Consider the following 15340-nt stretch of genomic DNA (forward strand, 5'->3'; position numbering starts at 1 on the left):
CTTGCACGCCTCTTGCTCCCAGTTCCTCACATGCACTTCCTCTCCCCCTGGCTCCCTTTGGCCTGACTGGAGTGAGCCCTTTTCTAGCATCAGAGGGGCCTTAATTAGAGTCAGGTGCTTAACAGCCTCACCTGACTCTTAGCAGGTTAATTGGAGTCAGGTGTTCTCATTAGCCTGGAGCAGCCACTGCTCTGGTCACTCAGGGAACAGAAAACTGCTTATCCAGTGGCCAGTATATCTCCCTTCTGCTACTCTGCTGTTCCCAACTGGCCTGGGTCTATCACACTAGATTAAAGCTTATCTGGGTCTGTCTACATGTGCTGCACTCACACCTCTGACTGCAGTGTAGGCATACCCTTAGCTTCTGTGCATATGCTTTAAGAACTTACTCATCCTTTCATTGCTGGTTTCTCTCACTATGGAGAGCACATTGCTAACAGCGGGTGTGTTTGTACTGTCTTCTTGATGAGATGTCAGGAATGTGCCCACTGGGGTGTATAAGAACAAGAGAGAAATTGCTCCCCACAAATCTACTGATGAGACTAAGTAAGTGAGCTAGTAAATAATGTACAGAGGAACCAGTGTTCCCCTGTTCTCTCCATCGAGGGGTTGACCTCTACAGTCAGTTCAGTTTTAGTAGTTAAAAGACCACAATCCAAGCACTCAGACATTACAGAGCAGTGTAGTATGAAAACCTAGACAGAGTGGATAGAATAAGCCATTAAACCAGTTCAGGGGCCAGACCCTCTGCTGGTGTAAATCAGCATAGCTCCACTGAAGTCACTAGCACTATGCCCATCTACATCAGCTGAGGATCTGGTCCTAAGATCTGCCTCTAGGTTTCAAAGCTTAGGTTGTTTTCACTCCTAGCAGCGATGTCATTCACTTCACATAGCCTCTTTGCTGCTGGTACCTTTTTGTTGTTTGTTATATATAAACTCATGTGACTGTGCCTAAAATTAAGTAATTTTAGAATCAGTTTTGATGATGCCAGCATAGTCTAGCTTGCATACAGAATCTGTTGTGTTGTTTTGATAATGCAGGAGGGGTTATTGTTCCCTTGGTGAGATTTGTATTAGTAAATTAGATTGTGTCAGCAGCAGCTCACCAGGTTGCCATATGTATAATGTTGCCTTCCAAGGATCAGCAATAAATTGGCAACTAATGATCTACTGTATATGCTGTCATCTCTTAGGGCCATTAAACAAGTGATATTGGTTTGGATTCCACTATAATATGGGTGACAGCCACATATTTCTGTCTTCTGCCATGAGTGGTCTTCTTGCTGCCTAGTTACTATACAGGAACCAATAGCTAGAAAGAGACATAGGTGGAGGGAGGAGACTTCTGCTGAAGGGTTTATTCTACTAGTCCCTGACCCATTTGACTGCTCTATTCACATTGCTGTCCCTCACAAGAACACAGCTTGAGTAAGGGCTTAGCTTTGTTTTTACTGATGTTATAATATTCAAGTACACACAGCTATGGCAATTGCCCCATAGTGTCCCTCGTGGTAGGGAAGAGCGAGGACTCAATTGTAAAGACTAGAATAGAAGGAACCCACAAGGGGAGAGGCAACTCTCGATTTAGTCCTGAGTGGAGCGCCGGAGATGGTCCAAGAGGTAACTATAACAGGACCGCTTGGAAATAATGACCATACTATAATATTATTTAACATCCCTCTGGTGGGAAGAGCATCTCAACATCCCAACACTGTGGCATTTAATTTTAAAAAGGGGAACTATGCAAAAATGAGGGGGTTAAACAGAAATTAAAAAGTACAGTGACTAAAGTGAAATCCCTGCAAGCTGCATGGACGCTTTTTAAAGACACCATAATAGAGGCCCAACTTCAATGTATACCCCAAATTAAGAAACACAGTAAAAGAACTAAAAAAGAGCCACTGTGGCTTAACAACCATGTAAAAGAAGCAGTGAGAGATAAAAAGGCATCTTTTAACAAGTGGAAGTCAAATCCTAGTGAGGTAAATAGAAAGGAGCATAAACACTGCCAAATTAAGTGTAAAAATGTAATAAGAAAAGCCAAAGAGGAGTTTGAAGAACGGCTAGCCAAAAACTCAGAAGGTAATAAAAATGTTTTAAGTACAGTAGAAGCAGGAAGCCTGCTAAAAAACAGTGGTGCCCCTGGATGATCGAGATACAAAAGGAGCGCTTAAAGACGATAAAGTCATTGCGGAGAAACTAAATAGATTCTTTGCTTCAGTCTTCATGGCTGAGGATGTTAGTGAGATTCCCAAACCTAAGCCAGCTTTTGTAGGTGACAAATCTGAGGAACTGTCACAGATTGAAGTGTCACTAGAGGAGGCTTTGGAATTAATTGACAAACTCAACATTAACAAGTCACCGAGACCAGATGGCATTCACCCAAGAGTTCTGAAAGAACTCAAATGTGAAGTTGCGGAACTATTAACTATGGTTTGTAACCTGTCCTTTAAATCGGCTTCTGTACCCAATGACTGGAAGATAGCTAATGTAACACCAATATTTAAAAAGGGCCCTAGAGGTGATCCCGGCAATTACAGACCGGTAAGTCTAACGTCAGTACCGGGCAAATGAGCTGAAACAACAGTAAAGTATAAAATTGTCAAACACATAGAAGAACATAACTTGTTGGGCAAAAGTCAACATGGTTTCTGTAAAGGGAAATCATGTCTTACTAATCTATTACAGTTCTTTGAAGGGGTCAACAAACATGTGGACATAGTATACTTAGATTTCCAGAAAGCCTTTGACAAGGTCCCTCCCCAAAGGCTCTTTCATAAATTAAGTTGTCATGGGATAAAAGGGAAGGTCCTTTCCATGGATTGAGAACTGGTTAAAAGACAGGGAAAAAGGGTAGGAATAAATGGCAAATTCTCAGAATGGAGAGGGGTAACTAGAGGTGTTCCCCAAGGGTCAGGATCAATCCTATTCAACTTATTCATAAATGACCTGGAGAAAGTGGTAAAAAGTGAGGTGACAAAGTTTGCAGATGATACTAAACTGCTCAAGATAGTTAAGACCAAAGCAAACTGTGAAGAACTTCGAAAAGATCTCACAAAACTAAGTGATTGAGCAACAAAATGGCAAATGAAATTTAATCTGGATAAAGGTAAAGTAATGCACATTGGAAAAAATAACCCCAACTATACATACAATATGATGGGGGCTAATTTAGCTACAACAAATCAGGAAAAAAATCTTGGAGTCATCGTGGACAGTTCTCTGAAGACGTCCACGCAGTGTGCAGAAGCGGTCAAAAAAGCAAACAGAATGTTAGGAATCATTAAAAAGGGGATAGAGAATAAGACTGAGAATATATTATTGCCCTTATATAACTCCATTGTACGCCCACATCTTGAATACTGCGTACAGATGTGGTCTCATCTCAAAAAAAGACATACTGGCACTAGAAAAGGTTCAGAGAAGGGCAACTAAAATGATTAGGGGTTTGGAATGGGTCCCATATGAGGAGAGATTAAAGAGGCTAGGACTTTTCAGCTTGGAAAAGAGGAGACTAAGGGGGGATATGATAGAGGTATATAAAATCATGAATGAGATGGAGAAAGTAGATAAGGAAAAGTTATTTACTTATTCTCATAATACAAGAACTAGGGGCCACCAAATGAAATTAATGGGCAGCAGGTTTAAAACAAATAAAAGGACGTTTTTCTTCACACTGCGCAGTCAACTTGTGGAACTCCTCGCCTGAGGAGGTTGTGAAGGCTAGGAGTATAAGAGGGTTTAAAAGAGAACTGGATAAATTCATGGAGGTTAAGTCCATTAATGGCGATTAGCCAGGATGGGTAAGGAATGGTGTCCCTAGCCTCTGTTTGTCAGAGGGTGGAGATGGATGGCAGGAAGGAGATCACTTGATCATTACCTGTTAGGTTCACTCCCTCTGGGGCACCTGGCATTGTCCACTGTCAGTAGACAGGATACTGGGCTAGATGAACCTTTGGTCTGACCCAGTATGACCGTTCTTATGTTCTTATGTAAGGATTCTTTACTGAGGCTGCTGGATGCACGCGGACTCTGTGATTCTCTCACTCCCAGACTGACACAGCTTGTGCTGCCTTTTGTCACCACACAGGGTCTCCATAAGTCCTAGCCTGGAGTCAGCAAACATGGAATGAGTTGTTAACTACTGTCCCTTTATGATCCCATCCCTTACTGGCGGATATTCATCCCTTGTAATTCCTGAATAGGTTGATCACATCTGTCCTGTGCGGCATGGGCCCCATCTCAAGAGCCAAGGCATCTAAAGCTTGTCTCCTTTCACAAGAAGCCCTTCCCCAGCTGATCTCACGACATTTCTTTCAGATTCCCTCACTGTACAATATTAAGCCTGATACATCAGTGGCTCCAACTCAGTCTCTTGTCTTGCTCCTGAACTCAGACTTCGATATGTTGTTACCCACACACTTGTCATCTGAAGCTGTTGATCTATTCACGCCCTTGCCTATACCACCGCTCCTTTGTTTAAAGGCTAACATTCTCCTTAGCTTCTATATAGAAGAGATCTATTAATATCCTTTTGGATGCTAGCAATTGGCGTCCTTGGGACTGTTTGCTTGGGAAAGTGCCCTGGAAACTGTATCAATCAAATAGAATGATGCAAAGCAAGTTTGCAGCTACTGGTTGTGGCTTGGTGTAGTATTGGCACTTCTATAACACCCTTCATCCACCGTACCCATAATGCTTTACAAACATTAAGTGATGATTGGCCTCCCAACACCCTGTGAGATTGGCATCGTTACCCCCTTTTTACAAAGTGGGAACATGAGGCACAGAGAAGAAAAGATTTGCCCAGTGTCATACAGTAGAACAGTGACATAGTTGGAAATCAGTCTGTGCTCTAAACATCATATAGTAATATTTGTACTTTGAAAAATGTGGCAGACGTGTTTCTGATCTGTGCCAAGACAAGCCCATGGTGTCATCCTTTCACCTGGCTCGTGTCTCAGGGCAACACAAACTGTCATACACAGTGTTTTCAATAAGTGGAACATTACGGGGGTGGGGCAGGAATTTAGTCTCTAGCTCAGAGGTGGGCAAACTACGGCCCAGGGGGCCACATCCAGCCCTCCAGACGTTTTAATCTGGCCCTTAACCTCCCGCCGGGAAGTGGGGTCTGGGGCTTGCCCGCTCCAGCTGGGGTTGGGGTCTTGCTCCACTCCACACAGCTCCTGAAAGCAGCAGCATGTACTCTCTCTGGCTCCTACGCATGGGGCAGCCAGGGGGCTCTGCACGCTGCCCCCACCCCAAGCACCACTCCCACAGCTCCCATTGGCTGGGAACCGCACCATTTTGAAGGTCCTGGAGACTGACATCCTCTCTCCATCTGCCTGTGCTGCATAAATAAGATGCAAGCACAGTGTATCTCACCCCTGACTTGGGAGGACAGTCTCTAGGGATGAGAGGGAAGTTCAGTCTCAACGGTCAGAGCCATTCAATCTTTGGCCTCTGCCAACAAGAGGGCCCTGTAGTGGCAATGGTCTTTGCTGCAGACATATTGTCTGCAGATCAGACACAGAAGTGAACCTATAACACATGATCACACCTGGGGGTTACGCTTGCAGGAAGGAACCACATCGTCTAGGCTGTGGTGTCTCTTTAGGTGGAAGAGAACTAAACCTAATTGTGAAGAAGGTAAAACAAGCTTTAGGAAGGGGAAGCTGCCTGCAGCCAGAGTACGGAAATAGAGCAGGAGACATGTTTCTTCAACAAGTCTGGGCCCTGTCATTCTGCTGCTGAATCTGTTTGGCTGATTGACTCAATTACATCTTTGGTTTGACATGATTATGCAGCTCTGTGTATTTACCAAACCCTGTTGCATCCAGACTTAAAACGAAGCAACTTGCTGGAATATGGAGCAGGAGCAGGAAAAAAGACACAAAACAAAGATACCATACCAGGCAGTCAATTCCCTCCTCAAAAATCCTTATGGTTTTGATCAGCTGATCCAACAGATTGACTTCAGTAGAATGCTGTTATAAGACTCGGTGTGTGCAATGCCCCTTCAGACAATTGCAGCTAGACAATCACTACATACAGGCAGCTCCACAAGAATATACAACCTACCTGGGACAGGCTCAGGGAAGAACAGTTGCCATCTTGCCTAGTGGAACTCATTCTCTGCTTGCAATTTAGTGTGGACGCAGGGCCAAGGGGTTATCAGCGCCAATCAGCTCTTCCAGTAGGGACCAGCCTTAAACACAAATCAGAGTATTTCTTGACCATTAGCCAAGCAAAGTGAGGCCCAACACTCAATTATCTGTTTGTATCTCATGTGATGTGATAACTTTGGAACACGGCATCTGATCACTTCCAAAACTTCAGGGAATGTTCTATGCATCAATGAGCAGAACCCAGTTGATGATGGTGAAAACCAGAAGGAGAAAAGGAGCGACGCATGGAGTCCCTGGCATCTGGTTAGCAGACCAAGTGGCTTCAAACCACCTCTATAATTGTTCATAGAGCGAAGAAGCCCCTGATAGCAGCCATTAACACGCTAGCATAACAATCCCCCCTAGCTCAGCTTTGCCTTTTTCCCCAGGGGAGCTGCAAATGCTGACACTGTGAGTAACTTTCTCTCTCAGACAAAACTGTCATGTCAATTTTATCTTACACATCATCCAGGCACTCAGTCTAGATAACTACACTGCCCTCTGGGTGGACATTTTAACTGAGCATTTTACTTCTCAAGAGTAACAGTGAATAAGTTTGGGAGCAGTTAGCCATTCTTTGATTGCTTCCCATCTGATCTTCTGCCCTTGTACCAAAGAAAGATAAAATATCATAGTTTCAAATGATTGCAAGTAGTTGGGGTTCGACACTTACCAACAGCTCGTTCTGATACTCCCATAGAGTTACTGCATGTCTCTGTGTCATCGTGCCTCAGTGGGTCACAGCTGAGGATGCCAAATTCAGGACAAACTGCTGAGAAATTGGGCAGATTCATCCCAAACTGGTGGTTATTCTCTCATTAGATTATACCAAGCCAGTAACAAAAGTAAACTTCTGTCTCACCACACTGGTCAACAGGAAGTCAAAAATGCAGTTTCCTTAGGCATTCCAGCCCTAGTCTCACCACCCAGACACTAGACTCTATGATGAGTGGTTACTGAAAACCAATGCCATCAAACATAGGGTTCTTCTAATCCCAAGAGATGAGCCACTTAGCCAAGTCAATATGTAGCTCAGATCTTACCCAATAATCACACTGATGCCAATCCTTTAGTAACTAAGAGCTAAAGGTTTAATAATAGAAGAAGAGAGTTAATAATGGTTACTAGATAATATACATACAAACAACTGCAAGTCCTTATGTCAGGTTTGTAGCAGTGATGTTACAGACTGCTAGCTTGTAAAGTCTCTGGTAATTTCCAAGAGGTTGGTAGGTCCTCAGTCCATAGTTCAAAATGCTCCTTTTAGTTGTAAATCCACAGTCCAGAGAATCAGGGCAGGAAAGAGGCAAAATGGAGATCTCTCAGGGGACTTTTACATCCTCTGCCATCTGCCTGGAAATTTACTGTCTCACAACAAAGCTCACCACCCAGTTTGTGGAAAGTTACTGGCTCAAGATGAAGTCCAGGGTCACATGAGCATTTCACATGTCCTTACATGCTTTGATACTCACAGCGGCAGCCATTGCCCATATTCTTACTGAGGCATCCACAGGCAGGCTTACTGGGTGAGATGAGTTTCTTCTGTGTACCACTGTTAGAGTGAGGAGTCCTTAGTGGGCCATCAACACATAGCTATATGGCCTTGATGTAAATTTTACCTGGTGAGTGTTACCCAGGAATATAGCACATGTGTAAGCTACCAGTGCATAGTCAATATTCATAACTTCAGATGCAAAGATAGTACATGCATATAAACAGAATAATCATACTTAGCAAATCATAACTTTTCCATTGACACCTTACATGACATACTTTGTTCAAGATTTGTTGCAACTGTATAAAGTGGTAATATCAATTAAATAAATGATCGTATTCAATCATACAGAATCGCACGATGGCTGGCTGAGGTTGGACAAATCCTAAGCATGGTATCTTCTAGCTTTTGTTCAATGAGTCCTTGCACGGTCAGATGCTACTGACTCAGTCCAGCTCTGTTACTCCCAAACTAGCCATTCTCAGCCCCCTGCAGGGCAGAAGCCCTTTCAGCCTCTGGCCATCATCCATATCAGCCCTTCCTTGGCCCAGCACCTCTCTGACTGCCACAAATAGAACTTACAATTTCTGACTCCTAGTTCCACTCCCTGTTTAATCACATGACAGTGCTGGGGGCGAGTGAGGAAGGCCAATGAGAGACTGTCTCATGAATTTGGTCACATATAGTTAAGTATCTTCTTGCTGCCAAGCACCAGGCAGAAGCTGTATCTCTCACCTTCCCGACCCCCCAGGAATATGAGGCAGGGAAAATAACCTCACAACCAACAAGAGAATTAATGTAATTAAAAATTAATATCAGCATAATTACTTAAATATCGTTAAAAGGCAAAACCAGGCTGCTGTCTGATCAGCAACGTGGGGCTGACCTTTCTGGCTCCCAGCTCCAGGGATCATTGTCAGTTTTAATAAGCTTTATCCCATAGCCACAAATGAGACTAATTGAACAGTACAGCAAAGGCTGTTTCTAATCAGGCAGGAACAGCTCACCATTTCACCCTGCGGTTTTCTCAGCAACTCATCACTGCCTGTGTCAGCAAGAAGGAGCCTGGACATGACGAGGAAGTGGATTCGGGTGACCGGGCACATTGTATCAGCTGTCACATGACAGCCTTTCTATCCAGCCGGGGTGTGTGAACCGGCTGGGTAAATACAGGTGGCTGATTGTCTTGTAGATGTCTGTGGGTTGGGAGGGGATGGCATAATGGGCCTGAGTATCAGGTGTGAAGCAAGAGCATCCAGCTTCTAGCTTCTCTGGAAGCACAGGCTTGAAACTCATCAGTTCCATTTTAGCCCTTTGTCCTTCTAGTCAGACATGCAGCATTGGTTTAGAATAGGGTTGTCCATTAATCGCAGTTAACTCACGTGATTAATCTCGATTAAAAAAATTAATTGCAATTAATCACACTGTTAAACAATAGAATACCAATTGAAATTTATTAAATATTTTGGGATGTTCTTCTACATTTTCAAATATATCAATTTCAATTACAACAGAGAATACAAAGTGTACAGTGATCACTTTACATTTTTATCGTTTTTACAGTACAAATATTTGTAAACAAATCATTTCATACAAATACTGTAGTGCAATCTCTTTATCCTGAAAGTGCAACTTACAAATGTAGTTTTTTTGTTACATAACTGCACTCAAAAACAAAACAAAGTAAAACTTCAGAGCCTACAAGTCCACTCAGTCCTACTTCTTGTTCAGCCAATCGCTAAGAGAAACAAGTTTGTTTGTATTTACGTGAGATAACGCTGCCCACTTAATTACAATGTCACCTCAAAGTGAGAACAGACATTTGCATGGCACTTTCATAGCTGGAGTCGCAAGATATTTACATGCCAGATGTGCTAAAGATTCATATGCCTTTTCATGCTTTGGCCATTGTTCCAGAGAACATGCTTCCATGCTGATGATGCTCATTAAAAAAATAATGTGTTAATTAAATTTGTGACTGAACTCCTTTGGGGAGAATTGTATGTCTCCTGCTCTGTTTTACCTGCCTCCTTTCATATATTTCGTGTTATAGCAGTCTCGGATGATGACCCAGCACATGTTCGTTTTAAGAACACTTTCACTGCAAATTTGATAAAATGCAAAGAAGGCACCAACGTGAAATTTCTAAAGACAGCTAAAGCATTCGACCCAATGTTTAAGAATCTGAAGTGCCTTCCAAAATCTGAGAGGGATGAGGTGTGGAGCATGCTTTCAGAAGTCTTAAAAGAGCAACACTCTGATGCTGATGCAGAAACTATAGAACACAAACCACCAAAAAAGAAAATCAACCTTCTGCTGGTGGCATCTGACTCAGATGATGAAAATGAACATGCACCAGTCCACATTGCTTTGAATCATTATCAAGTAGAACCCGTCATCAGCATGGACGCCTGGCTTCTAGAATGGTGGTTGAAGCATCAAGGGACATATGAATCTTTAACGCATCGGGCATGTAAATATCTTGCTACAACAGTGCCATGTAAACACCTGTTCTCACTTTCAGGTGATATTCTAAACAAGAAGCAGGCAGCATTAACTTCTGCAAATGTAAACAAACTTGTTTGTCTGAGCGACTGGCTGAACAAGAAGTAGGACTGAATGGCTTGAAGGCCCTAAACTTTTACATTATTCTATTTTTGAATGCAGGGTGGCTGTTTTTACATAATTCTACATTTATAAATTTAACTTTCATGATAAAGAGATTGCACTGCAGTACTTGTATTAGGTGAATTGAAAAATACTCTGTTTTTTACAGTACAAATATTTGTAATAAAAAATAAATATAAAGTGAGCACTGTAGACTTTGTATTCTGTCAGGTTTCAGAGTAGCAGCCGTGTTAGTCTGTATCCGCAAAAAGAACAGGAGTACTTGTGGCACCTTAGAGACTAACAAATTTATTTTAGCATAAGCTTTCATGAGCTACAGCCCACTTCATCAGATGCATAGAATGGAACACACAGACAGGAGATATATGTATGTTGTGACAAAGGTCCTCCTCTACCTTGGTGGGCCCTGCGCTTATTGGCAGATTTGCTCACCCCAGTGATCTTCCCCACAGTCTGGGTCAGCTCCTCCTGTGTCTGATCAGGAGTTGGGAGGTTTGGGGGGAACCCGGGCCCGCCCTCTACTCCAGGTTCCAGCCCAGAGCCCTGTGGATTGCAGCTGTCTATAGTACCTCCTGTAACAGCTGCATGACAGCTACAACTCCCTGGGCTATTTCCCCATGGCCTCCTCCAAACACCTTCTTTATCCTCACCACAGGATCTTCCTCCTGGTGTCTGATAACGCTTGTACTCCTTAGTCCTCCAGCAGCACACCCTCTCACTCTCAGCTCCTTGTGCCTCTTGCTCCCAGCTCCTCAAACGCACTTTCTCTCCTCCGGCTCCCCCTCGCCTGACTGGAGTGAGCTCCTTTTTAAACCCAGGTGCCCTGATTAGCCTGCCTTGATTGGCTGCAGGTGATCTAATCAGCCTGTCTGCCTTAATTGGTTCTAGCAGGTTCCTGATTACTCTAGTGCAGCCCCTGCTCTGGTCACTCAGGGAACAGAAAACTACACATCCAGTGACCAGTATATTTGCCCTCTACCAGACTCCTGTGTCCACCCCAGGCCCCGTGGACCTTTTTATCGGGCCCCTGCCCCGTGGACCCAATCGACCCCCTTGCCCTTTCACGGCGAGCCGGCTGCTCGATCTGCAGCTGGTTCTGTTCCAGACCGCGCCAAGAAAACATCTGTACACGCTCGTGCTCCACACTCTTCACTACCTCACCCTCGCGTCCCGCCCCGATACAAAATGGCGGGACCTCCTGCCACCTCTCGAGGGTGAGGAGCCCCGGTGGGCCAGCTTGTATTCTGCCCTGGTCCCAAGGCCCGCCGAGGATGTCAGTTGGCGGCTCCTTCACGGGGCCGTGAGCACGGGCGTGTACTTGGCGCGGTTTACCCGTCCCCAACACCTGCCCCTTTTGCGGCGTGAAGGAGACCCAGGCGCATGTTTATTTAGAGTGCGCCAGGTTGCAGCCCCTGTTCCGGCTCCTCTTGGATCTCCTATTGCATTTTTGGTTGCATTTTTCCCCTCACCTGTTTATCTATGCACTCCCCATCCGTGGCCCCACAAAGTCGCGGGATCTCCTTGTCAACCTCCTCTTGGCCCTGGCCAAACTGGCCATCTATAAAACCAGGGAGAGGAGGTTGGCTGACAGGATTTCCTGCGACTGTGGGGCCTATTTCCGCTCCTCCGTCCGTTCACGCATCCGGGCAGAGTTCCTCTGGGCGGCGTCTGCTGGCTCCCTTGACGCCTTCGAGGAGTAGTGGGTGTTGTCTGGGGTTCTCTGCTCGGTGTCCCCATCAGGTTCCCTTCGTTTAGCCCTGTGACCTCACTCCCGATCCTGGTTTTTTCATTTATTGTCCCACGTATTTAGTTAGTATCCCAGACCTGTGGATCCTCCCCTTAGGCTGGGGGGAGGCCCTTTAGCAGTGGGCAGGCTTCGCCCGTCCACTTCCTGGATACTAATAGGACCAGACTCCTGTGCCCCACTGGTTTGGGTCTGTCACAATGTATAAATATCTCCTGTCTGTGTGTTCCATTCTATGCATCCGATGAAGTGAGCTGTAGCTCACGAAAGCTTATGCTAAAATAAATTTGTTAGTCTCTAAGCTGCCACAAGTACTCTTGTTCTTTTTGTATTCTGTGTTGTAATTGAAATTGTCGAAGAAAACTCAGTTCTCGCTTATGTTTAGGTGCAGCAAAAACAAATACTTTATTATAATACTCTAGTGAACACAAGAGGGAGAGAGTGTCAGGAACTGGGTTGCCCCTTGTCCTGAACAGATCTCTCTCAATTAGTAAAACAATCATAACAATCTTTATACCTTCTTAACAGACAGTGGCTAGCAAACTTGCAGACAGTAAAAGTAAACATTTGCATTTGTTTATACATAAGCCTATTCATTATCTTATTTGTCTGCAATACCAGAACAGAAAACAAGACTGCAATTCACAAGGTCGTAACGACTTTTCACACAATTCACTCTGCACCAGATACAGGGTAACAGCTTAACCTCTGCTAATTAGCTAACATACATTAAGATCCCTTCAAACCTTTATTAATTAATTCTTGGCCTCCACAAAATCAATATATTTGAAAATGTAGAAAACATCCAAAAATATTTAAATAAATGGTATTTATTATTGTTGAACAGCACGATTAATTGCAATTCATTTTTTTAATCGCTTGACAGTCCTAGTTTAGAACTTTCTCAACACCAAAAGAGTTCCTCCCCACTATTTAAAAAAAAAAAAAAAAGAGAAACTGACAAAAGAAATTAGAAACTTAGTTCCCAGTAACACCTTTACATCAGTCTTGGCAATGCCTGTTGCGGGCACTTGGAACAGCTCCCACTCCATTCTGTGCAGGCCTTGCCAAGTCCAAACCATCTCAACTTCTGCTCCATCCCCCCAGACACCTCATCTCCATTCCCTCATCCACTCTGTGAAAGCCATCTGTAACTCTTCCATGACACCTACTCCATCCCGATCCCTGTTCTGTTCCAACCCACCTGCTCCTCCTCTATTTTAGCATCTAACTTTCCTAAGACATAAGGAAGACACCCCTTTTACATACAGCACACAAAAGTGTTCTTACACATTGCAAAATGTCAAGTACAGTACTGTGCAGCAGAGTGCAGTACAACTAGAAAGGGCAATATTAAGGCACATGGTTAAGAATCAAGAATTCCAGCTCTGCCATTGACTTGCTGAGAGACCTTGGAGAAGTCACTTCACTTTTCCATGCCTCAGTTTCCTCATTTTTAAAATAGGGATACGTCTGAGCTCTATCCTGTGGGGGCATTGCAAGTCCACATACGTACAAAGCATTATTACACAGCATCCTTCAGCCCAAGGGAGTGCTTCACAACACACAGCCCCACTGAAATGCAGCCATCACTGAGTTGGAAGGTAGCAGTCAGCGGGTGCACAGCAGAACAGAGGGAGCAGGGAAAAGTCTGGCCAAGGATCTAGGAACAAACCCCTCCCACATGAAACATCAGTGGGATCTAATGTCTAAGCACAGCAGATAGGACCTTGGGATTTAAGTTGTTTTCTAAAGGACCCACGTGATGAAAACTGCTGTGTATCTACCTTGGAAAGATGAAGGGCTAAGATAAAACTGATGACCTTCATATCTGAGGTTCTATTAGAGCATTTGGATGCTTCAAACTTGATACTCAGACCCCTATGCCATCTCTTTGGCTAGACTGTGTTATACATGGTGGAAAATATTAAGGCTGAGATGTTCAAAGCTGTCTAATGGATCTAGATGCTCAAATCCCATTAATTTCAATGTGAACTAACTGAGCATCCAAGTCATTTAGAAGCAGCTTTGGAAATCTCAGCCTTGAAGTTTAAACAAGCCAGGTCAACAACACAGCGAGCCCCCTCCATCGAAACTACAGTCACAAAGTGCTCTGTGGAGTATTCATACGCATACAGGCATAAAAACAACTGCAGGGGTGAGGGCATGAGCAAGGAAGAGGGGAGGGGTTTTTCTGCTGCACTTTTAATGAGATAGAGGTAGTGAGACAGAGACCTATTGAAATTGTCAGAAGCCTTAGACAGTGTCAGTCTGTCTCTTGCCTTCACAGCTCTCATTCCTTATCCGTTTAATTAGACTGAATGGATGTAGAAATAACAGGGCAGCCAGCTTTCATCTCTCACCTCACAGCACAGAAGCCACTGCATGTCCCATTGATATGCCCTAATGGGAAGATGGAGGTAGATGATCTTGTACCCTTCTGCCCTTCATACAGTGGCAGCTCCAAAGCAGAAAGAGCAGAAGCCTTTTGCTATGGTAGGATGTTAACTCTTCTTTATCCCCTTTCATGCCAGAGCCAGGTCTGTCTATAACCAAGTTATCAGAGGGTTTTAACTCCACTCCCTCTTTGTCGGATTGCTGTTACCATGCCTACGACAGGATGGCACATGCGCTCTAAAGCCTTCTCCAGTATGTGCACAGGTTAGCTGCATTACTGATGAGAGACGAATCTACTAGTGAATTATGCGAGTCACCTCAAAGCAGCACCAGTTAATCCTTTGGGGACTGCTCTGCACTATCAATTCTATGCATCTTGTCCATGTCTTAGGCTGTCCACACTGGCAACTGAACAATAAAACTTTTGTCTTTCAGAGTTGTTACTCCGCACCCAAAAGACAAATGTTTTGCCGTGACAAGTGCCAGTGTGAACAGCGTGTTGTCGGCAATGCAAATGCCGCTCGTTGGGGGTGGAAGTTTTTTGTCAACAGGAGAGCCAACAAACAGCAGGTGCACTGCGTGGCTTTTAGCAGCACGGCTGTGACAACACAGCCATGTCGCTAAAAGCTGTGTAGTGTAGACAAAGCCACAGAAAAACTATTGCAGACACAATTTAGAGGGGGGTTAAATTTTTTTATTGGAGATGGTTTTTATAGCCCTCTGCCTGCAAGGCCAGGTCATGACTGAAAATGAGCAGGATTCAGTTAAAAAAAAAAAAAAAAAGAAGAAGAAAATAGCTACTATTTAAAGCACCTCTAGAATTTACCAAACATTGATTTTCTATCCAGAAGAGTGTCATGATTTTAAAGCTCTCTGGACCAGCCAGGTTTAGAAGGAAATTGTCCAT

The 15340-nt window shown here is 44.0% G+C and overlaps 1 protein-coding gene across 1 annotated transcript in view; it reads right to left on the minus strand.

The window, feature by feature from the left end:
- Nucleotides 1-6197, minus strand: part of TIGIT (T cell immunoreceptor with Ig and ITIM domains) — a 77394-nt gene extending 71197 nt beyond the window's left edge. The window contains exon 1 of the mRNA XM_044991744.1: nt 6084-6197. The gene's annotated coding sequence lies outside the window, so the exon portion shown is untranslated. The remainder of the gene's footprint in view (nt 1-6083) is intronic.
- Nucleotides 6198-15340: the final 9143 nt, after the last annotated feature.

This window comes from Mauremys mutica, chromosome 1 (assembly GCF_020497125.1).
Source record: "Mauremys mutica isolate MM-2020 ecotype Southern chromosome 1, ASM2049712v1, whole genome shotgun sequence".
Taxonomy (NCBI): Eukaryota; Metazoa; Chordata; order Testudines; family Geoemydidae; genus Mauremys; species Mauremys mutica.